The sequence below is a fragment of the Macaca mulatta genome, chromosome 12 (assembly GCF_049350105.2).
Source record: "Macaca mulatta isolate MMU2019108-1 chromosome 12, T2T-MMU8v2.0, whole genome shotgun sequence".
Taxonomy (NCBI): domain Eukaryota; kingdom Metazoa; phylum Chordata; class Mammalia; order Primates; family Cercopithecidae; genus Macaca; species Macaca mulatta.
This window is the reverse complement of record NC_133417.1, coordinates 130530748-130554219: the sequence shown is the minus strand read 5'-3', so window position 1 is coordinate 130554219 and position 23472 is coordinate 130530748. Positions and strand designations below refer to the sequence as shown.

Here is a 23472-nt window from a genome sequence, read left to right as displayed (position 1 = left end):
TTGGATATCGTAAGTTCAAAGGTAAATAAGACATGGCCCTTGCTCTCATAAGAAATGGGCTAGAATTTCTACAGAAGTTTCATGTGCATTATTTTACTCCGTCTTCCCAAACACTTCGTGAGACAGACAGGTGAGTAATCATATTGATTTTATCAATAAAAACCTGAGGCATAAAGACATTAAGTGACTTGTCAATGGTCCTGTTACTACTGCTTCATTTAAAGAAATCTCAGAATGTGGCAGCTTAAAATTACTTTATTTTTCTCTCGATTTTTGGGTCATAAAATTATCATTTTATTTTTCTCTTGATTTTTGTGGGTCATAACCTTGGGAGAGCTTGACTCGACAGTCCTTCTTCGGATCTCGACTGGTAGGTTACCAAGATGGTGCCCTCACATGGCTGACAGATGGTGTTGGCTCTGTCTGTGGGCTCACCTGGAGCTATCATCTGGGGCACCCGTCTCTAGCCACTCAAGTATAGCAGTCTCAGGTGGTCAGACATCTTCCCCGGCTACTAGAGAATCAGGTCGGTAAAGCATGAACTCTCCTGATCTAACCTCAAATGTTATACAGTGTCACATCCACTGCATTTCTATGGTTAAAAGGAAGTCACTTAATGTCAGCCCACATTCAAGGTACAAAAACATAAAGTCCACTTTCCAGTGAGAGGAATGTCAAGAATTTGTGCACATGTAAAAACTGTTGCAATCAAGGTGGCATTATGACTCAGTGGCAGAACCAGAATTAGAACACTGGTATCTCTTCCAACCATAGTTTTCTTTACACTGTATCTACCTCCTTTATGGATATTTAATTTGTACATTTAATTATGCCCTTCCAAATTGAAGCTGGGAAGTTGGCAAGGTTTTGAGAGTGCCACTTTTAATTCTCACATTAACATCCCTTTTTAATTAATTGATTTTGGCAACACTGCATCTACATGTATTCAAATGAAAGCAATGCAAAGTCATCAACCAATTCACTGAAAATGCTGTGCAATCTTTAACCTCCTATATTGAGATAATCCTACAGAGATTTTGTTAAAAGTTTCATATTTGTCGCATGTAATAAAATAATCTTTGGATTCCTGTATTTTCTCTATCTGCTCTTGGTCTTTTATATTGAAATGAAAATGTTAATTAAAAAGGTCCTTTTTAAAGGTTTGATATGCTGAGGCACTAGCAAGCATCTTTACCATGACCTACCTGGCATGAAGGCAGTAAACATTCTCATGTGATAATTAAAGAATAAATTCAAAGCATATTTATTTGAATTCAATAGTGAATGTTTAAAGATAGGCCTCTGCTTCCCTGAGGAAGATAAATTCTGATGAGATGTTCTATCACTACTGATGAAAAAAATCTTTGCAAAACTCTACTACAAAAAGTTGCAAAAACCAAAAAGTAAAATCACTTATTGTGCCATTAAAACTAATTATATGGTATCTGTATAACAAGATAAAGGATGAGCCTGTGGTAATTTGTTGTAGAAATTCAGGTGATTAAAATATTCATTACCTGTCTTAGAATTAGGGGTTACTTTTCCATCCATAGAGCTCGACACCACTCTTGCCATTAAACCCAAGGATTCAAAAATAATAAAAATTTCATGGCTAAATGGGATATGGTGAAATGCATCCCATCCCACTATTACTGACCCATTATACAAAGGAGCATAATGTACAGTACTATTACTGGAGTTTTTCTTGGTTTCCCAAGAAATATAATATATACTCATCACTCGGAGCCTCTGGACATTGCTGGGCTGCAGTACAATGAGCCATGGACTTCTCTTGCTCTCTGTGCAGAACTGATATCGTCCATGATGAGAATTCACAGTCATCTGAAATTAAGAAAGAAATACAGCAACCTACAAAATTAATGAACAAAATTAGTACTCAAAATCTAGAGAAAAACTAAATTCAAAGATTGGTAGAAGTAAAAATGTATTAATTGCCTTTTCTAAGAGTAATCATATGGCTACCTTGGAGAACGATCATAGTTTTCTTTGATAAAATGGGTGACGATACATGGGTATTTCTAATCTACAGTATAAAAATTCAAATCTAAACAGGTAAAAACTGTTGGTTAATTTATTGACGTTTCTTTTCATTTATGTTCAGACTGCTTTCACTCCATCTTAAATCCTTTCAAAGTGATCATATGTATGATCTTACCATTTTTAAAAAGGGAAAGAAAAAATATATCAAATCCTGGCATTATTCCATTTTTAGACATGTTTGTAGAATGCACATTTTATAAAATAATGTATATTGGAAACACTTGTCATTGTTTTTGTTGTTTCGGTTTTCCTGCCTTTTTTTTTTTTTAAACTTTCTTCTATTTTGTGGGTCCATTCCCTGTGTTTCCCTGTTCTATTTTGTGGTTGAATTTCGTACTGAACTCTTTGATGTCAGGTACATCTTTTTCTTCAAGTATTCAAACTTCTGAGCAGGGTATTAGTGTGAACCTGAGAAAAAGTTGAGAAAGGGTACTATGAAAGTTTTTGGTTTTGCATACTCAAACATTTCCAAAGTTCAGCAAGGTCTGGTTTTACATGTAGAGAATTTTCCACATAAAGAACTCTTACGCCTCTGAATAGTTAATTACCCTCCAAAATATGGAAATTCTAATTAAAACATTAACAACAGCAAGATTCTTATCCACTGTCTTAAACAGAGGGCTTATAATAGAACACTTATATTGGAATGCAGAGAAGAAAACTCTGACTTCACAATAAATGGATTACTCTAGGACTTAGGAGCACAAGATAGCCTCAGAGCAAAAGTTCTTTTTAAGTTTTCTTTATACAAGTTACAGAGTGGTTTACAATGCCATGCTTTTAACTTGGCTTGGTCTTGTTAACATATGGGCAGGGGGAGCAGTACAGTGCTAAGGAGAAATGTAGAGTTTTTCAATCTCGTTCAGATGGGTAATAACAAACACACTGTTAAAGTCCATGTCCCAATGAAGATTCTATTTTTTTTTTTCCAGCAGAAGGACATCAGCTGGCTTTGTGAGACTAAGATCTAAGCAAGGTATCCATTATAACTGAATCCTTCTTGTATAAAATAAAACTTTGTTCCCCTTTCCTTAAACTCTGATAATCCTTGATTTACAGCACATTAAGGTTTTTCCTTGAATTTACATGTTGGATTTCACTCATATAGTGAGCTTCTCTGAATTTTAACTTTCTAGAACCTGCTTTTCAAATTTTAGCATGCATCAGAATCATTTGAAGAGTTTTCTAAAATACAGCTCTCTGGACTCATTCACACAGAGTTGGAATTCATGTGTCAGAGGTGGGGCACCAGCACTTGTATTTTCAGTAGACACCAAGCCTTATTAAATCCGAGCATAAGTGTGGTACAATTAACAGTGCTTAATTACTCATTTCATTGAAACGAAATGCATGCATGCATTTAAATATGCTTTACATACAAAATTAAATAGATAAAAACTGAATGAGAAACTACTCATCCCTTACCTACTCAGGCACAAATTTGCATAGAAGTTTTCTGAAATAACTTGATTTACATTTTGAACGTACATTGAGATATAGGTATTCACACACAGCCATGTCAAATTAGCTCTAGTTTTAGGGAAACTGAATACATTTGCTCCACTGTCACCATACATGTTTTTAAAAAGGCATGCAATAGTATTCTACATTGTGGTTGGCTGATCAAATAGAAAAAGAAAATCCAAAAAAAAACCCAATAATAATTTTTACAACTCCTGGCTTCAGACATTTGCTCTATGCTTCCCGTGCCTTATAGACTGTTCTGTCTTTAATTCTTTTTTAATTCAAAAATATTCATAAAGCACTAACTATGTGCTAGAAGACCTCAGGCTTATCAAGATTATGAACTGACAGACTGTCTCAGGGATGTCTCATTGCATTGTCTCAATGTAGCTCCTGTACCCATGACTACATCACAAGGCATATAAAAATGCTGAGAATATAGTATGGGAAATTAAAGAAGAAAGAGATTATTTAAATCTGTAGACATAATTAAAGTACTATGTTGGAGCAGTTGGAAGAGAACCTAGAACACAGGAGGTGATCAACAATTCATTGTTTAATGGAGGTGCCCTGTGGCTTGGACTCTTAGAGATAGATGCAGGATGCAGACATACAGAGCTGGAGAAGTTAACATTCCAAGAGTGAGAACAGTTCGAATGTGAGAAAAAGACTACTAAAGCATGGAATTATATGAAAGAATTACATTAATTTAGTTTTATGGCAGTGTAATGTGCATGAACAAAAATAATAAAATTAGAAGTTATTTAATAATAGTTGACGTTAGATTGAAGAGAGATTTCAATATCCACACTTAGGATATTGGTCTTTATTTGGTAGGAAATTGGAAACTCTTCACTGCTATGGATGAGAGAAGTTTTAATAAAGATTAGTCTGGCAATAAGTATAGAAAGATTTAGCAAGGAAGAAGGATAGAATCTGGAGACCAAATAAGAGGCTATGATAATAGAAGCCTTCTAGTAAGGTAGTGGGCATAAAGAAGAGATGGATTTGACTAATGCTAAAAGTGTAGAATTCATGGTACACAAAAACTGTTATTTGTTTCTGAAAGGAGAATGACCTAATAATAAGTACCAGATTTCAAACCTTTATCACCAGGAGCTGTGAGTCCAGCATGATGATGATTATGTAATCTAGACACAATAATCATGTGTTGTATAACACATTCATGTGTTGTATAACGACATTTTGCTTATTGACAGACCACCTATTACATCATGGCCTCATAAGATTATAATGAAGCTGAATATCACGCAGTGATGTCATAGCCATCATAAGTCACACCACACAATGCATTACATATGCGTTTAGGATGATGCTTGTATAAACAAAACTATTGCACTTCCAGTCATAAAAAAACTATAGCACATACTAATATGTATAATACATGATAATTGATAATGATAACAAACAACTATGTTACTGGCGTATGTATTTACTATACTATACTTTTTATCATTATTTTAGAGTATACTCCCATTACTTATATAAGAAAAAAGTTGACTATAAGTAAAACAGCCTTAGGTGGGTCCGTTAGGATATATCCAAAAGAAGGCATTATCACAGGAGATGACAGCTCCTGACATTGCCCCTGAAGACCTGGACAAGACGTAGGGGTGGAAGACAGTGATATTAATCACCCTGACCCCATGTAAGCCTAGGATAATGTGTGTGTTTGTGTCTCAGTTTTTAACAAAAATGTTTGAAAAGTAAAGAAGAAAATTTAAATAGAAAAGAGCTTATAAAATCAGGATATAAAGAAAAAACAGTTTTGTAGGGTGTACCATGTTTTTGTGTTTTAAGCTAAATGACGTTACAAAAGAGTCAAAGTTTAAAAATAAAGTTTATAAAGTAAAAGTTTACAGTAAGCTAAAGTCAATTTATTATTGAAAAAATACATGTAATAAATGTAGTGTAGCCTAAGTGTACAGTGTTTATAAAGACTACAGTCATGTATAATAATAACCTAGGCCTTCATATTCACTCACCACTCACTCACTGACTCACCCAGAGCAACTTCCAGTCCTGTAGGCTTCATTCATGCTAAGTTCCCTAGACAGGTGTCCCACATTTTGTCTTTTATATTGTATTTTTACTGTACCTTTTCTATGTTTTAATATGTTAAGATCCACAGATACTTAACATTCTGTTAAAATTTGCCTACAGAATTCAATACAGTAACATGCTGCACAGGTTTGTAACCTCGGAGCAATTGGCTACACCATCTAGCCTCAGTGTGTGATCAGCTACACCATCCAGGTTTGTGTAGGCACGCACTCTGATGTTTGCACGATGCTGGAATCACCTAATGACACATTTCTCAGAATGTATCCCTGTTGTTAAGCAATGCACTACTGTAGTTTGAAGAACACTTTAGTAGTTATACCTACTTTCTGCTTTTATTTTATGAATGAGAAACTCTCCTATAATGTTTTTTTAAATCTCTGCCCCCAAATGAGATTTTAAATATGCATATTTCTAACATACGGCCTTCTTTGACCAAGATAGAATGAAAAATGATTATACTCATTAATGTTTAAATTTGCTGGCTATAAAATTGCTAAAATTAAGTTTCTGGCAAGCGAGTGCATTTTCAGGAATAAACAAGTGCACTGCTCTTCATAGTCTTTGCTGGCACTCTGGTGAGCTGCAACGGCACGCCAGCCGAATTGCCGCTCTGACAATCTGTTCATTTTGGTCCTCTCCAGAATCAGCAGAGTAGAATCATTCATATGGTGCTTGTCACTGAACATAAAAATGACAGAAGTCAGCACATTGGCAAAGCCACCATCCATTCATTCGCCTTCTAGAAAAGTATCATATGTGACTTTTGTACCCAGATTTTTTCTCTTGATTCATTTTTTTCCGGTTTATTATTTAAATCAAGAAAAAAAGCTCAAGTCTACCTAAAATCAATAGGTGCATTAACTTGCTAAAGATATGATTCTGATTTTGAGAAATTAAATGACACAGTCTAGAATTTCTGAGAAATTGGTAACTTGGTTGTGATTAGAGTGGGGGATTTGTATTTTCTGTGGCTATGGAAAATTTCTAAAAATTATTTTTCACATACTCAAAGGTAATTAAGATTGTATCAAAACATACACTTTCCTGGTATTGGAGAAAAACTATACCTTTTACCATTTTACATAAGAATTTCTGAAATTCCATGCATGTTCAAGGATGGCATATTCTTACACCATCACCTCTAGGATAGCACTGATGAATCCTAGAGGTGATGGATTCATCTAGGGGAGGACAAGATGAATCTGAAAACACTTTCAAAATAATGAAGTTGTCACTGATTATACCTTCCATCTGTAGGCCATAAAGCACTATACATAACAGTATTCTTTCTCAGTCCTTGTGAGGTAGGACTGTATTACCTGTATTTTACAGTTGGATAAACAAGAGCTCAATCTAGTTTAAAATCACACCGTGGGAGAGCTGGGAGAAGAGCCCAGAAGATCAAATTCCCAGTTAGTGGCCAGAATCATTAGTGTTGCTCTAAATACACGCTTCTCCTTGACTTGACAGTGAACTGTGACCCTGAAAAACAGGGAGAGAAAAGAGAAAGGAAGAAATAAAGACAGGAGAGAAGGAAGAAGGAAGGAGAGATGAAGATGGTTATGGACCCAGTTTATTTTTGTATGTGTTCACTGTAGAAAAGACACGCATGTACCTATTCGGGTATGCCCATAAATAGCATGAACCATAAGCATCATAAATGCAAACACACACACACTATTAAAAAACATGCAACACGGCATTATAGATATTTCTGCTTAGGTTTGTCATCTTATTCTGACACTACAAATGGTGTGATTCTGGACAAATTATTCAAACTCTTTGAGCCTCAGTTTACTTATGTGTGAAAGCCAGGTGGTAATTCCTACATCATAGGATTCTTGTGCACATTAAATAAAATTCTTAATATGTAAAGGATGTCAGTTTTGCCACTGTCCAGTTCCATCCAAGTACATATATTCAGTACTTTCCTGACCATACTGCCACTGCCTTTCTGGGCTTTAAAAATTCCACTGTCAGTTTTGGGGCCATATCCAAGACTTTAAAGTGGGCCTGCCCTTACTGAAAGTTTGGATGGGAAATTTAGAAAGGCCCAATAACCAGGAATCACCTATGGAGGATCTAGAGTAGATATAGAGAAAGCTGCTGATGGAAGGTCTTCGTCAGATCACAAAAAGGTGTTGAACACGAGCATAGGCAAAGTGAAGAGCTCACCCAAGCCCTAGTGGGATGCTTGGACTACAGAACAGATGTGGTCCTGCTGGGGCATCATGGAGTTCACCAGGATGTCAGTGCTGTCCTGAACTTTCTTCTGTGGGTCCCCTCAGGGACTTCCACTTAAGGTCAAACCCCTTCCAGATTTCCCCATCATCTCCTGCCTAGTAGATTTCCATCTTGTTATTTTGACAGACAGCTAGGCTGGGCCTTCTTTTACTCTCTTCCTACTCTATTGTGGCATAAACTCAATGCTTTGCTTCCTTTGGAGCTATCCCAACTGCTTTTTCCTCCCCTTCAAAATTTTAATTTTATTTCAAGTGGAAAACTTTGGCTTTCAGGGTATTATTCGTGTTATGAGACTTGAAAGATTATAAATCGTTCTACTATGAAGACATATGCACATGTATGTTTATTGCAGCACTATTCACAATAGCAAAGACTTGGAACCAACCCAAATGTCAATAAAAAATAGACTGGGTAAAGAAAATGTGGCACATATATACTGTGGAATACTATGCAGTCATAAAAAAGGGATGAGTTCATGTCCTTTGCAGGGACATAGATGAAGCTGGAAACCATCATTCTCAGCAAACTATCACAAGAACAGAAAACCAAACACTGCATGTTCTCACTCATAAGTGGGAGTCGAACAATGAGAACACATGGACACAGGGAGGGGAGCATCACACACAGGGGCCTGTTGGGGGGTGGGGGGCTAGGGGAGGGATAACATCAGGAGAAATACCTACTGTAGGTGACGGGTTGATGGGCATAGCAAGCTACCAAGGCACATGTATACCTATGTAACAAAACTGTACGTTCTGCACATGTACGCCAGAACTTACAGTATAACAAAAAAATAAAACTAAATAATAATAGCACCACCACCAACAACAACAAAAAAAGCCTATTTTGGGTGTTTTAATAACCAGATATAGTTTCTTCCTTCATTCTTCCATTTTGTAATGATTGTAAGTCTCCTCAAGGCAAAGGAGATGCCACTCATGCAACTAGGGGAAGAGTCAAATACAAGAAATGCTGAAAAGGGAAGTGCCTGGATTAATATTTCAAGGAATTTCGTGCTTCATATGTGAAGCACTTAATGCAATGTCAGCCACATGTTAAAAATTTAATAGACACTTGGTCCTATTCCTCTTATGTCTGTTGCTGCCTGATGTGGGTCTGGTAAAAGCTTTTTCTCCATCCTTTTAGTTCCTTCCATCATCTACACACACTTGAGCACCTACTAAGAATTGACTTGTATGTCAGACCCTGCATATGTTAACAGGAAGTAGCAAGATACATACTATCACCTTATCCTTCAAAGAGATCATCATTAAGTAAAACAGGCCATCAGGTTGACAAATTGCTTGAAAAACATATTAGGGAGATCGTGAGTCTTTAGGGAGTTCAGGAAAGGAAGTGATGATGAAGGATGAAAGATACCAGACTCGGTAGAGGAAGTGACGTTTGAGCTTCCCTGTGGGGAAGAATATAGTATTCAATGGAGACTGACAACAAGGGAACTTCAAACAGAGGGATTCACCTGGGCACATGTAGGAAGGTTTGAAACTCATAAAACTGCAAGAAAATTAGTTCATCCAATTAGGAATATAATAGAAGGAGTAGCAGGGAGTGGTGCGAGCCAAGAAGTTGAGAGAATTTGGGTCCAGATTGTGAAAGTCCTGATATGCAAGGAAAGAATGCTGCATTGCTGTTTCCTGTGAGCAAGTGAAAGCCAATACAAATTATGCTGTTAGATGCTTTCACTTACCGACTCCTGCATCCCTCTCCCTTGACAAATATTTCAGCAAAAATTGTCAGACACTGATCATTCTTTCTCCATGTTCAAAGAGAAATGGATTTAATACAGACAACAAAATAATATTTAAAATGTTTTCTTGTATTAAGTGTTAAAAAATCTTTGCAGAGAAAAGTAAAATTATGTTTTATAAATGACCATTAGAGGATAATTCAACCTATGTGGCTATAAGCATGTTAAATTCACAGTTTTAACTTTCTCCCCAGTAGAAAAAGAAAAGAAAAATGAATGATGGTTTTCCCAGCGGTAAATCATAGCAACTACAAGTCAAACTTCATCACTCTCAGTTCTAGGTTAGGAGAAGGGCCTTAGGCATATCACTTAAGAGATTTTCAGGATCATAGGTGGCTCTTTTGATGACTTCACATCTTTGTGATGTCTGGCCCAGAAGCTGTGTTCCAGTTGTCACCACAATTAGTCAATAGACCATGATTAAGCATGAGATTGTTTCAGTTGGTTTTATGATACCTCTGCTTCCAAATCGCTGTCAGACATGGGGCTCTTGGACTCTGAAACCATACAAAGGCAGACAGTAGAAATGCATGAGGGCTGAGTGATGCTGTCAGTCCCGGGCAGATGACTGAGGATAGTGCACAGACTTAGTAGTCTACCATGGCTTTTTGTTGAGAAAGCATTTCAAAACAAATAAACAAAAAATTTTAAATGCCTACTCATGTACATGACTCTACAAATTCCTGAAAACTGACAGAAATGCATTTTGCCAATCCATTTGGAATTACACATGTTTCTTTATTCCTATGAGTGGTGTGAATACACTGTTGAAAGGATTCTAGATTAGCCATTAGTGGGTGCATTGTGATTTTCTTTTTCTGTTTTCATCATTGCTTTTCATAATTCTTCATCTTTTTTCATCATTGCTTTTGGCAATTGATGAGCACAACTAGATTAACAGGTATAATGTTCAAGTAATTGAAAAATCAATATAATCTTTGAGACTGACAAGCACAACTTTTCCTCACTTGATTTTGGAGCACTGTTATTGTAGAAGTGTCAATGACCTCTCCATACCCTCAGGCATTCACATCTGCTAGCCTGAAGACTGTTTAGTGCAAACATCATGAACTCTCTGCCTGAGAACATTTTTTTCTGACCAAGAGAGTGCATCACTTAGTGTACAGGGAAATTCAGAAGTTGCCAAAGAGGTGACGCACCGAGAAGCAAACTTTAACCAATGCAAGACAAGGAGCTGGTATATAAAATCTCTGCTTCCTTGCCCTTCAGTTGACACAACTCTGAAGTAAATTTCACATCGTTTCTATGAGTTCCTCAGTGAGATTGCACGCCAGTTGCCCACAGTAGTGACTATTTTAATAATAACACAGCTTTTGTTGGGTTTGCACAGTTTCTTATCTCTATTCACCTCTGTCCTATGGATGTTTCTTGAATCACTTTTCAAATAAACTATCTGCACTCAAATATTGGTCTCAAGGTTTGCTTCTGGAGTAACTCAGACCAAGACTTAGAATGCTGTGTACCTTCAGTATAAATGTACCCACGTACACTGTTTGTGTATTTGCTTGAGAGCCTAGAGGTTTTCCTTATATTTCTCAGTTCATGATCCAACACATAGATAAATTCACACCCACACAGCACATTAGATTGGCCATTCATGACCCCAAATGAAGGAAGCTTCCTCTTGGCCGCTTTAGGTTAGAGGACTGTATATGAATACATGGGGCAGAAATTCAAGGTTTCAAGCTCAGTTTCAGCTTCATCATCTTCCTCTGTCCTTTGGACATGCCTTCTGCTCTTAGAGAGCATTAGAATCACATCCCCTCTACCAGGCCATATCCAGGACTAAAGCCCCATTGGGTTGCTGTATTAGTCCATTTGCACGCTGCTGATAAAGACGTACCCCAAACTGGGCAATTTACAAAAGAAAAAGGTTTAATAAACTTACAGTTCCACATGGCTGGGGAGGCCTGACAATCATCACAGAAGGCAAAGAGAAGTAAGTCACATCTTACATGGATGGCAGCAGGCAAAGAGAGAGCTTGTACAGGGAAACTCCTGTTTTTCTTTCTTTCTTTTTTTTTTTTTTTAGATGGTGCTTCATTCTGTCGCCCAGGTGGAGTGCAGTGGCATGATCTTGGCTCACTGCAACCTCCACCTCCTGGTTTCAAGCGATTCTCCTGCCTCAGCATACCAAGTACCTGGGATTACAGGCACCCACGACCACGCCTGGCTAATTTTTATACTTTCAGTAGAGATGGAGTTTCACCATGTTGACCAGGCTGGTTTTGAACTCCTGACCTCAGGTGATCCACACACCTCGGCCTCCCAAAGTGCTACGATTACAGGCATGAGCCACCGCATCCAGCTGGAAACTTCTGTTTTTAAAACCATCAGATCTCATGAGACTTATTCGTTATCACAAGAACATCATGGGAAAGGCCTGCCCCCACAATTCAACCATCTCCCACCAGGTCCCTCCCACAACATATGGGTATTATAGAAACTACAAGATTATATTTGGGTGGGCACACAGAACCAAACAATATCTGTTGCAAAGTCACCACAAGATCTCTCAGTTCATTTCTTAAATTTTAATATACGATTTGATTCAGTGTTCACAAAAGTTACCAATATATTTTTCGTTTGTTTTAATTTATTACCAAACATTTAAAACACCCAACCATTGTGAAGACCAATGTAATGAATATCTAAATATGCAATATAGATATAGAAATAGAGTAGCTATAGATTAAAAATTATACAAGATGGTGTAAGATTTGAGATATGAGATATGTAAGATGATATTACATATAGTTTAAGTTTATATTACATATAGATGCAGATTTATTATTGTTGTTACTGTATTTTAGCCAACATGTCTGTGAGGTAGAACAGGTAGGGTTGTCTACACCAGCCATATATGCCAGGTTGTGAGAGATGCCTGCCATTTTTATACCATTTTTGTTTTCCTCTTTTATCCCCATTATAAAAAAAAAGAAATTGTTATGCTTTTGTTGGTCATTTTGGAGTTTTCGATCCATTCTTTTCAACTAAACATTATTTTTGCAGAATTTAGTTTTTTATTGCTACCAGATTTCAAAATCAAGCATTCAGTCCCCTTTATTCCTCTCTGAAAAAAAAAATGTAGAAATATGTTTAACAACTTCTAATGAATGTGGTATAATATAAAGTTATTGACTTCCTGGGGTTATAGTAAGAAATGAATGAATTGGTATATCCGAAGAACTTACACTATGTCTGGTGCACAGTGTTGAAACAGGAGAGTTCCCTGACCCCCTCACAGGACATGTGACAGGGGTGTACCTAGTTTGTTTAGCTGCCATGCTCAAACCCCGTATGAGAGTAGGGGCACACAGATGGGCAGGTGCAGGAGCCAGGGCTAGTGTTTTGGGGGTTCTGGCCCCACGGTAGCATCTTGGGTTGGGTGTCTGCAGCTCCCAAAGCCCAGGTGGGCACATGTTACACTGTGTTCTTTTAGCCTTGCTACCTGCAGGTGGTTTAAGTGTTAGACAGCTCAGTGGACCCCCTTGGTACCCAGTTCCTTGTCTAGCAATCAGGAAGAACCAGGTCATGCAGGGAATTGAAGAATGAATGCAGGGTTTTATTGAGTGGTGGAGGTGGCTCTCAGCAGGATGAATGGGGAGCTGGAAGGGGGGCGGAGTGGGAAAATGATCTTCACCTGGAGTTTGGTGGTCTAGCAGCTGATCTCCTCTCTGATTGTCCCCAGCTGTGCTCCTCTTTAAGTTCAGATGCTTCTTCTCTTCTTTTCTGCTCTGCCATTCTGCTGTTGTTCAACTGCTTGCTCATCTTCTTTTGGAGCTGGGGGTTCAGGGTTTTTATGGGTACAGGATAGGGGGGTGTAGTGGACCAAAAGGCAACTTTTTGGGTACAAAAAGAGGAATGTCTTTTCTCGCTGAGGGCTGTGGGTTTCCAGGCTGTGGGCTTCCAGGCTTAAGAGTGGGGCCTTTGCCAAGGAACTGCCCTTTCCTCCCCAGTATTTCCCTGTCTCCTGTCCATATCAGGGCTATTGTTGCTATGGTTGTGGTTGTTTTCACAGGAACAGAAGGTGGGGTTGAGGAAAAGTTCCACAAGTCACAAATAAGGGATACCTCACTGTTGTAGTAATTATTCAACTTTAAAGTTGGGTCTCCAAGTTTTTGCCCACAACTCTCTGTTGAGAAGAATCTGAGGGATGCACTGAGCTCAGATTCTTAGACAGCAAAACACATGGTGAAGAAGGTTAAGAAGTCTGCTTGCAGACAATTACTCATTGGTAATAGGGATTTGAACCCAGTGCTGTCAGAGTCCAGAGCCCCAGATCCTAACAGCTGGCCAAATGGCTCCCCTTCATTTGCAGACAGAAGTGGTCCCTGAGAGATCAGATTTCACTGTGATCAGCTTATTTGGATTTCTTGATACCAAGACAGTCTCTGTGGGGTAACCAACCACTGTCAAATCAGTACTTCATTCTGGAAAGAAACTGTTGGTAACAGCTGACTGACTGCTGCATCATTAAGTTGGAGTTCCCTGAAATCCCATTCTTTATTTTTTCATTTAATTGTTTAGAGCATTTGAAATACACGAATTTAGCCTAAGATAAGGCAGAAGGGTGGAATTTGAGGTTGAATTATTTACTATCTTTCTTGTTCTCTTTTTCTTCCTCCTAGCAACAAGAGTAGGAGGAAATCCAGACTATGTATCTCAGAAAATGGTTTTAATTTACTTCACAAAAGGTGCTGTAGTATTGAATGTTCCTTAATTTGAAAGTAATTAAAAAGTAATCTCAGTTTTAAAAATGCTTAGAAACTCAATTGACCCTAGAAAAAGACATATTTATACTCAATTAAAAATTTCACCAACATGCACTTTCTTCTTTTTGTGTTAAATATATAACTTTTATCCACATGACCTTATTACCAGACATTCCAGTTCTTCCAAGCTGTAAGTAAATATCCTAGCTTCTGGTGACATACATTCAGCCAAATGTAAATATGTGAAGCACTGAATGAATGGATTTATATATAGGAATTTTCAAAAACTAAAATACATTACAAATAGCAATAGAAATAGGAGTCACAATCATACATAAATCCATGCAGAAAAAAAAACCAGAGAGGGTGTGAAATGGCTATTAGATAATCAAAGGGAACACATGAGTCTGGGAATTAAATTCTGTTATAAACACTAGCACATACAACATCTGGGACTAGCTAGAAATTGAAGGGGAATATCCATAAGGATTTGAAGTGCCACAAGTCAAAGTCTGTTTCAATTGAAGTTAAAAAAAACCCTTGTAATGGAGATCAAAACATCAATTTAATTTAACATCAATTTCCTGAAACTGTTTTGAAGTTTTGAAGTTTCTCTCCTGGCTACACTTACCTATGGGCCATATCCCAGGTTGGAATTTAAAATAGACTCATGAGGCGGGCATGCTGGCTCACACCTCTAATCTCAGCACTTTGGGAGGCCAAGGCAGGCAGATCACTTGAACTCCGGCCTAGTCTAGGCAACATGGCAAAACCCTGTCTGTAGAAAAAATACAAAAATTAGCCATGTGTGGTGGCATTTGCCTGCAGTCCGAGCTACTCCAGGAGCTGAAGGGGGAGGATCGTCTAAGCCCAGGAGGTGAAGGCTGCAGTGAGCCAAGATCGCATCACTGTACTACAGCCTGGGTGACAGAGGGAGACCCTGTCTCAAATATATATAAAATAAAATAAAATAGACTCATCTATATGTTTTCTCCTCCCACCTCAAAATCTAGGTGGAAACCACACACCTGGTTCACAGAGAGGATTAAAACCATACCTTTACTCCACCAGAGAACGGGCACTCATTTAAGATCAGAAGCTAGGCAGCCCAAAAGCAATTTGTACTCAGCTCTGTTCAGACCCTAATATGCCTAACAACTGTGCTGACTTGTTTTATTATTTGGGGCGTGTTTGCACGTATGTTTTCTCCACTAAATAGTTCTATAGGAGTAAGGAGTCCATTCTCATTCACTGTTATATCTTGCACATTTCCTCGCAATAATATTAAGTACTATTTATAAAATCCCTACTGTGTGGTGTCTCATCTCTTTGCATATGTTATTTCAAGTCCTTACATCTCTGTAAGTCTATTATCCCCATGTTTGTCGATGGTATTAAATGAAACATACTGAGATAACCAACTTCCATGGTGAAACTACACAGTATGAGACATTTCCAACTGGCATTACTTAGATGGAGGCCATCTATGAAAATCACGCAGTTGATTTTCATGATAACTGTTGCATGCTCCTGGTATCTTAGGGAGGGAAGCTAGCGTGCTAACTGCCCTGGAATGTAAGACACAGCTTCTCTCAGTTAAGAATGGTCTTAGCCAAAATGCCAACAGGGCCTAATTGGAAATCATTAGTAGGAGATCCTTTGTTCATTCTTCTTGAATGACCCTCTCCCTTTTGCTGTATGAACTGCCTTAAAAGACAGTTATCCAGCTCTGGTTAAGCTGCCTGGGGTAAGGCCCCTCTAACAAAATGAAACAAAACAAAAGAGCATTTAGGGGAAACATGGGAAATGGAGAGAGATTAGTTTCATCTGGATTTTGGCTTCTCATCCTCGGCACCATATTTTCACAGTAAGGTTATTTCCAGGCACTTAATTCAAGTGGCTTTTTTTTTTCCCCAGAGACCCTATTAGTCAACTGATAATGCAAAAGATGTTAAACATAACCTGCCTTCCCCTTGACACCCATCACACTGAACAAATTAAGAGTTCTCTTTACTCCATTGTTTACTATGGGAATAATAACCATAGGAACTCAAAATGCATTTTTATGTACTTTAAGAAATAAATCATTTGCAAGTGATATTACGCATGGATCTGTCTCCTCTGACAACTCAGTTGTTTGCAGTGCTGCCGACTGGAAATGACACTAAAAGCATGCAGTGATTTAAGAAGCTGGTTGACTCATGCACCAGCAAAGGCAGAGTTGATGGGTGGGGGCACTGCAAGAGCTTGCGATATCTGCATATTTCCATTGCCCTTGAAAATCAGGCAAAAAAATGTTTTCAAAATAAACTTTTATACATTCCACTCATTGTTGACTTTATACTGAGCTTAATGTATGATTAACCAGTGAGTTCTTAGCCTTATCAGTTAAAATCCATCCATTTTTCCTTCCGTTTTGACACAGAGCAGCAATATTGCCATGGGCTGCCATGGATAAATGATGGTAAGGTAGTAAACAGCACACAATCAATAATAGAAATTCCCCCAGAGGTAGCCTCAGCTTGGAGAAACAGAAGGTGGTGGGAAAGGAAGCAACATTTCCTAAATTTGTGTAAGGTTATCAATGCCTTTGCTCTATTGTCCCCTCTGCTGGCTGATGGAAGAAACAGCATCATTTCCTGGTCTAGGCCTCACTGTGATTATTGGCAGCACATCATTGCTTAGAGCGTTTGGCACCTACCGGGTCAAGTATAAGAACAGCCTTGGGAAAAATGGTGTCAGAATTAGTCCTCAGCATCTTCCTCTCTTCTCCTTCACATTCACCGTGATCTTGACCCTCACTCTACACTTATTTCTAGTTTAAAGAGAAAATCGATTAGAAAGCTCATTGCTTACTGCTCTTCCTTCCTTCCTTCCTTCCTTCCCTCCTTCATTCCTTCCTCTTTGATATATTAGAAGCCACAGGAATGATGCTTTTACTCATCTAACCATTGTTAATTGTGCAACATTCCTCAGACATTCTGTGCTGATCCTGGAGAAAGTTTAGTGACATTTATCACATTTCAATTGTCTGATGTCAAGTACAACCAACGTTTAGTGAGGGCCAACTCTGTGTCAAGATCTGTGTTAGACACACTTCATTATTTTATTTTTTCTGAGATGGAGTTTCACTCTTGTAGCCCAGGCTGGAGTGTAACGGCATGATCTTGGCTCACTGTAACTTCCGCCTCCCAGGTTCAAGTGATTCTCCTGCCTCAGCCTCCGGAGTAGCTGGGATTACAGGTGTGCTCCACCACACCCAGCTAATTTTTTTGTATTTTTAGTAGAGATGGGGTTTCGTCATGTTGGCCAGGCTGGTCTCAAACTCCTGACCTCACGTGATCCACCTGCCTCAGCCTCCCATAGTGCTGGGATTACAGGCTTAAGCCACTATGCCTGGCCCACACTTCATTATTAATACAACACCCTGATTGCTGTAGAAGAGCTTGATTCTTAAGGCAGATAGTTGAAGGAATTTAAAACTGACCAATGAGTGGTGTAATAGACACATGCTCCCGGGACAAAGGAGGCCCAGCATACCCACAGGGAATGGGAGTATCCAGGTGAGCTTTCTGGAGAGGCTTTTGTCTAAATTTTGGTATGGGAAAGCTAACGAAATGAACAAAGGGTAAGAGAGTCCAGGCAGAGGGAACAGTTTGCACAAATATAGAGAGGTGAGAATAAGCATGGTGTGAACCAGGGCTGGTGTGAAGTTCAGGGTCACTGGCACACTGCATTTGACATAAGGGGTGGTGGGGAAATGAAACCAGGTCAGGGGAAGCCCCTCTATTTTTGTATTTTTATTTTTCTTTCTTTATTATTTTTTTTTTATTTTATATTTATTTATTTATTTATTTATTGAGACAGTGTGTTGTTCTTGTTGCCCAGGTTGGGGTGCAGTGGTGCAGTCCTGGCTCACTGCAAATTTCGCCTTCCAGGTTCAAGCGATTTTCCTGCCTCAGCCTCCCGAGTAGTGGCTTACAGATGCCAGCCACCACGCCCCGCTAAATTTTCTATTTTTAGTACAGATAGGATTTCACCATGTTGGCCAGGCTAGTCTCGAACCCCTGACTTCAGGTGATCTGCCCACCTTGGCCTCCCAAAGTGCTGGGATTACAGGTGTGAGCCACTGCTCCCAGGGGGAACCCTCTTGATCTGATCAAAGCTTGAGCTTCACCATGTAGGCCATGCAGAGTCAGCTAGAACACCCTGGAGACAGTGTGGAGGCAGGATTTGAGGGGGAAACAGAAAGAGTGAGGAATCTTTGCAGTAATTCTGGTGAAAATGATGCAGGTCTAAATAAGGGGGGGAAGTGTTTAGACTCCACAAATATCTAAAGGTTGCTGATTGACTGGGCATGGGAATATTAAGGGGAGAGAAAGGACTCAAAGGCAACTTCAAATCTCTTTCCCTGGTCGAACAGTAGTTCCCTCCAGTGAGGCAGCAAATACAGAAAGGCAAGAAAGTCTAGGAAGACCAAAGATGAGTTCAGTGTTGTGTTTTTCCTTTACGGTAGAGATTCTCATGTAGAATTTAGGTAGAAGGCAGAAAAGATAAGGGGTGGAAATGTATATTTGGGGTTCACTCTGATTAAAAACAGCTAGTTAAAACCATATAAATGAATCATGCTGCTCAGAAAAGTATTATAATAAAGCCACAGGCATTTGCCAATGTGATCACTTATTTCAAACTAGATAAATATATAGAGGAAAAGGACCACGGAAGGGGGAAAAGAGGTAAAAAGATGTAACATTTCATAGACATCGTAGAAGTTGGGCACTTCATGAAGCCAGGAATAAATGATTATATTTGACAGAGAGATACAGATTAGATAAGCACTATGAATGTTGAACATGGGACATTATTGGTGGTTAAGCAAGTGTAATTAATGTGAGTGTGGGTGGTAGGTTAATGGGTATGAGTGAGGGGTGTGTGTGAGTGTGCGTGTATGAAGGGTTATGAGTAAATGTGAGGAGCAAATGAAAAATTAAGAATAGAAGAAAGTCAAATAAACCAGAAAGGAAAAGGCTCTGCCATGAGTAGGTGGCTCTACCTGGGATCTTAAATGAAAGAAAGATGTGACAATAGCAAAGGAAGATGTCACCTTAAAAGAGGTTGCAATTTTTTGAAGCTAAAGTGGCCAGAGAATATTTAAGGACTGAAGGAAGAGATTTAATCCGGAGGGAACAGTTATGGCTATGGAGAGGAGTCCACTGATGAAGGAGGTTCCCAGAGAGATGTGTGTGCTGGGGAGATGAGCAGGGGTGAAGGAATTGGCTTCATTCAGGATGAAAAATACCTTCCGCAATTGGAGGTTACGAGTAGACAAAGGTATGTGAAGAAGAAATTTGAGGGAGGTCAGGTCATGAGATTGGTTGATTTACTTCCCAAAGATCTCCATTTTCTTGCCAGTACTAATGCCAAGGTTTTCAGCATGCGTGGTGGTAGAGGGACAGGATAGTGGTCTGAGGAGAGGAAATGAGGTTTTCAGTGCTCAATAAATGAAGAATCAATAGAGTAAACCCTGCTTGGATCAGTAGCATTGAGGGCCCAATGGCAAGCAGAAGCTATCAATTTCCAATCTTCCCAGCTGAGTCCTGGTCCACAGCGCTCCCAGAAATCCAATTTGAGTGAAAGGGTAGATTGTTGTATTGATACCAGAATGAGGTGTTATTAGATGGAAAGGATCGAAGGTTGGTGATAGAGATTCTACGGGAGTAAAGTCATATCCTCACACCAGAGTTCCAGACAGGAAGATAGAAGAGGGAAGCCATAAACAGGCACTTTCAGACAGAGAAAATGGAGAGAGGAGTAGAGAGGAAGGCTGTAGCCTAGGAAACTAGCAAGAGTTGATTGTGCACCTCTCTTTTCAACTGTTTAAATGACCTCATGTTGGTAGATTGGAAAAAAGTGTTGTTGGGAATATTTATGCCTTGGAAATCAGCAAGCACCACAAACTGGGGCCTCATTCTTTTTAAAGAGCCAGTCTACTGTCACACCACTGGATTAAAAGATAGAAGAGGAGCTGTCTTAGTCAGTGCAGGGTGCTAGACTAGAGGCCTTATAAACAACAGAAATATATTACTCATGGCTCTGTCACCTAGAAGTCCAAGATCCCCAGGGTGCCGGTATGGTCAGGTTCTGGTGTGGGCCCTCTTCTGCACTGCCAACTTCTCGTATCTTTGCATGGTAGAAAGAGAACGAAAGAGCTCTCTGAGGTCTCTTTTCTATAAGGGCACAAATCTCATCCATGAGGCCTCCACCTTAGTTAGGAGGCCTTATCTCTTAACACCATCACATTGAGGGTTAGGATCTTAACATGAATTTGCGGAGGGATATAGACATTCAATCCATAACATGGGCATTAGTAATTTTAGAAGGGAGGCCATCGTCAGAGTCTAAAATGTGAAGAGTTAATATGAGTGACATAGAAAATGAGGAAAAGTTTCAGGATGTTTTTATTTTGTTAGATTAGTTAATTAGTTAGTTTGTTAGTTAATTTTTAAAGCCTGAAGCTGAAGCACAGAGAGAAAACCATGTAAATGGAGTTCCAAGCTATTGTAGTAGATGATTTATAAACATGAATATTAAATTTTCCTAGGTAGAGGGCAAGAATCTATTCAGGCACTCAAATCTCCAATTAATTAGATGGAACAATTAGAAATTAGGTAAGTGTCATCTATGAGGAAAAGGAGAGAAAATGACATCATGAACCTCAAGAGAAAAAGATTAATGTTTCTTCCAGATGTTCCCAGACTTACTATATTTAATAAGATTCAATTCAACAGATTTTTATTGTTCACAATATTATGCTAGATGTTAATATGGAAAGGAGCACTTGATAATGAACCATTTAAACCTTCATATGAAACATTATTTCTCTTGTAAAACATTTAAAATTAAATATTTAGTGGCAAAAAAAACCCTACTTTTTCTGTTGTCCTGTGAAACCCATTGGTAAAAGCTTGCTCATTTGAATGTTGCTAGGGAGTTGCTAAGGGATATTGCACAGAGAAATTGGTTTTGCATTACCTGTGATGACCCATGATGAAAGGAAAAATGCTTATTTCTTTTTTCAAAGAGAGTAAAAAAAAAAAATCAGACCATTCCTAGATGAGTGCTTAATATCCAACAGGCATTCAAGATATATTTGCTGCATTGTACTGCATCCCACTGAATTTCCTTCTCTTTGGAAGATATTCATTCATCAGCTTACATTAATTTTTATTAACTGGCTTTAATTTTTATTTGATTGTGATGCTGCTAACTTGATTGTGATTGTTCTTCTCCTGCTTCTTTTCTATAAGTAGAATGACAGGAAATTTCTGAGCAGGGAAGAGGAAAGTAGACAACTTCTATTGGCACTGGCAGAAAATTTTAAAATACTCCTCAAGCCAGGTGCATGACACATGCCTGTAATCTCAGCCACTTGGGAGGCTCAGGTGGGAGGATTGCTTGAACCCAGGAGTTGGAGGCCAGCCCGGGCAACACAGTGAGACTCCAATCTCTAAAAAATAAAAAAATTAAAAATTAAAATACCCCTCAAATGACAGCATGAAGGCCATTATCTTATTATATCTACTCAGAGAGCTGCCCTTAGATTAAAGGTTCATAAGCTGTTTTGGAATAAGCACCCTTTAAGGACATGGTAAATACTGTTCTTCCAACACTCAGTAAAAAATAATTGTTCATGTTATAGTACAGAACCTCCCCAGCTAATAATAACTGCTCTTAACCTTCGAACCTTGTTGATTTAGTACTTTCTCTTAACTTCTGCATCCGAGACTACTGCCACCCCTCTTGTAGCCGCTTGAAGGCACCACTCCACATCATGACTTATTTCCTGTCTACAAACTCTGTCCCTCAGGGCAAGAGACCTTCTCCATGTTAACTCCCAGGAGCCCGCGATGCAGAGAGATCAGCCAGGGTTGGGGTTGCACAGACCCTCCCCACTCTCTCTCCATTGCATGCTGTCACTAGAACAAAAACATACCCAGCTGCGGGTCGTTGTCTCAGAATTACCCAAGGCAACAGCTGCTTCCATTTCTGTTTTCACCACTCCTCTTCAGAACACCATGGATCATTATCCAAGAGAAACACCAGGCCCTCCTTCACCCTGTCTTTTCCCAAGGCATCTCACAGAACATTTTACCTCTCTCCTTAAGCCCCAAAAGATTCCATTTATGAAAATATGATATGAAAAAGCCTAGAGAGACACTACAGAAGAAAAGCTTTACTGATGTCATAAAGGAAGATCGATCGATTGATCGATCGATCTATCTATCTATCTATCTATCTATATAGATGAGGTCTCACTATGTTGCCTAGGCTGATTTTGAACTCCTGAGCTCAAGTGATCCTCCTGCCTCGGCCTCCCAAATGCTAGGATTACAGGCATGAGCCACCAGGCCTGGCCTGTTAATTTCTTTATAAATTTTAATGTAACATTTTAAAATAATGCATTCATTTTTTCTCATATTTTGTTCATTACATTTTCTTTTAACAACTTCCTTCTTGAAAAGACCTGTTGAATATTTATGTCTTAAGTTAGTTTTTTAAATATTTAGTTTTACCTACAATTGATATGGTAGAGGTATGGTTATCTTTTATTTTCAAAATAGACAACTAAGACAAAACATTTTATAGTAATATAGTTATATATATATTTATATTTTATAATAATATATTTCTTCTATATTGTTTTGAGATAATTTTTAACCTATATATTTTTAAAATGTTTATATAAATGATAGAATGCCTTCTTCCATAATAACTTTTTTCCAATTGTTTTCCATCATTGCCTACATTTTTCTTCATGCCTCAAGTTCCAAAATGGAAGGAGCTGTTAGATACATAGATACAGATGTATCTATCTATCTATCTAACTATCTATAGATAGATGGATAGATAGATAGATAGATAGATAGATAGATAGATAGATAGATAGTTTTATAAAAAGGAACAATCAGGTACAAACTAAAAAGTTCATTGGTAGGAAAAATAAGGAAAGTAAATAAACTTGAAGTTAAAATGATTTCACTCATTGATGAGAGAAAAACTAAATTGTCTTGTAATAGACACCTCAGTATTTTACCTTGTCCTCTCAACCAAAAC

At 38.5% G+C, this 23472-nt stretch overlaps 1 long non-coding RNA gene across 1 annotated transcript in view; it reads right to left on the bottom strand.

Moving 5' to 3' along the window:
* Positions 1-1745: 1745 nt before the first annotated feature.
* The window catches only part of LOC144333330 (uncharacterized), a 323101-nt gene continuing 301374 nt past the window's right edge, over positions 1746-23472 (bottom strand). The window contains exon 4 of the long non-coding RNA XR_013401908.1: positions 1746-1869. This is a non-coding gene — a long non-coding RNA (uncharacterized LOC144333330). The remainder of the gene's footprint in view (positions 1870-23472) is intronic.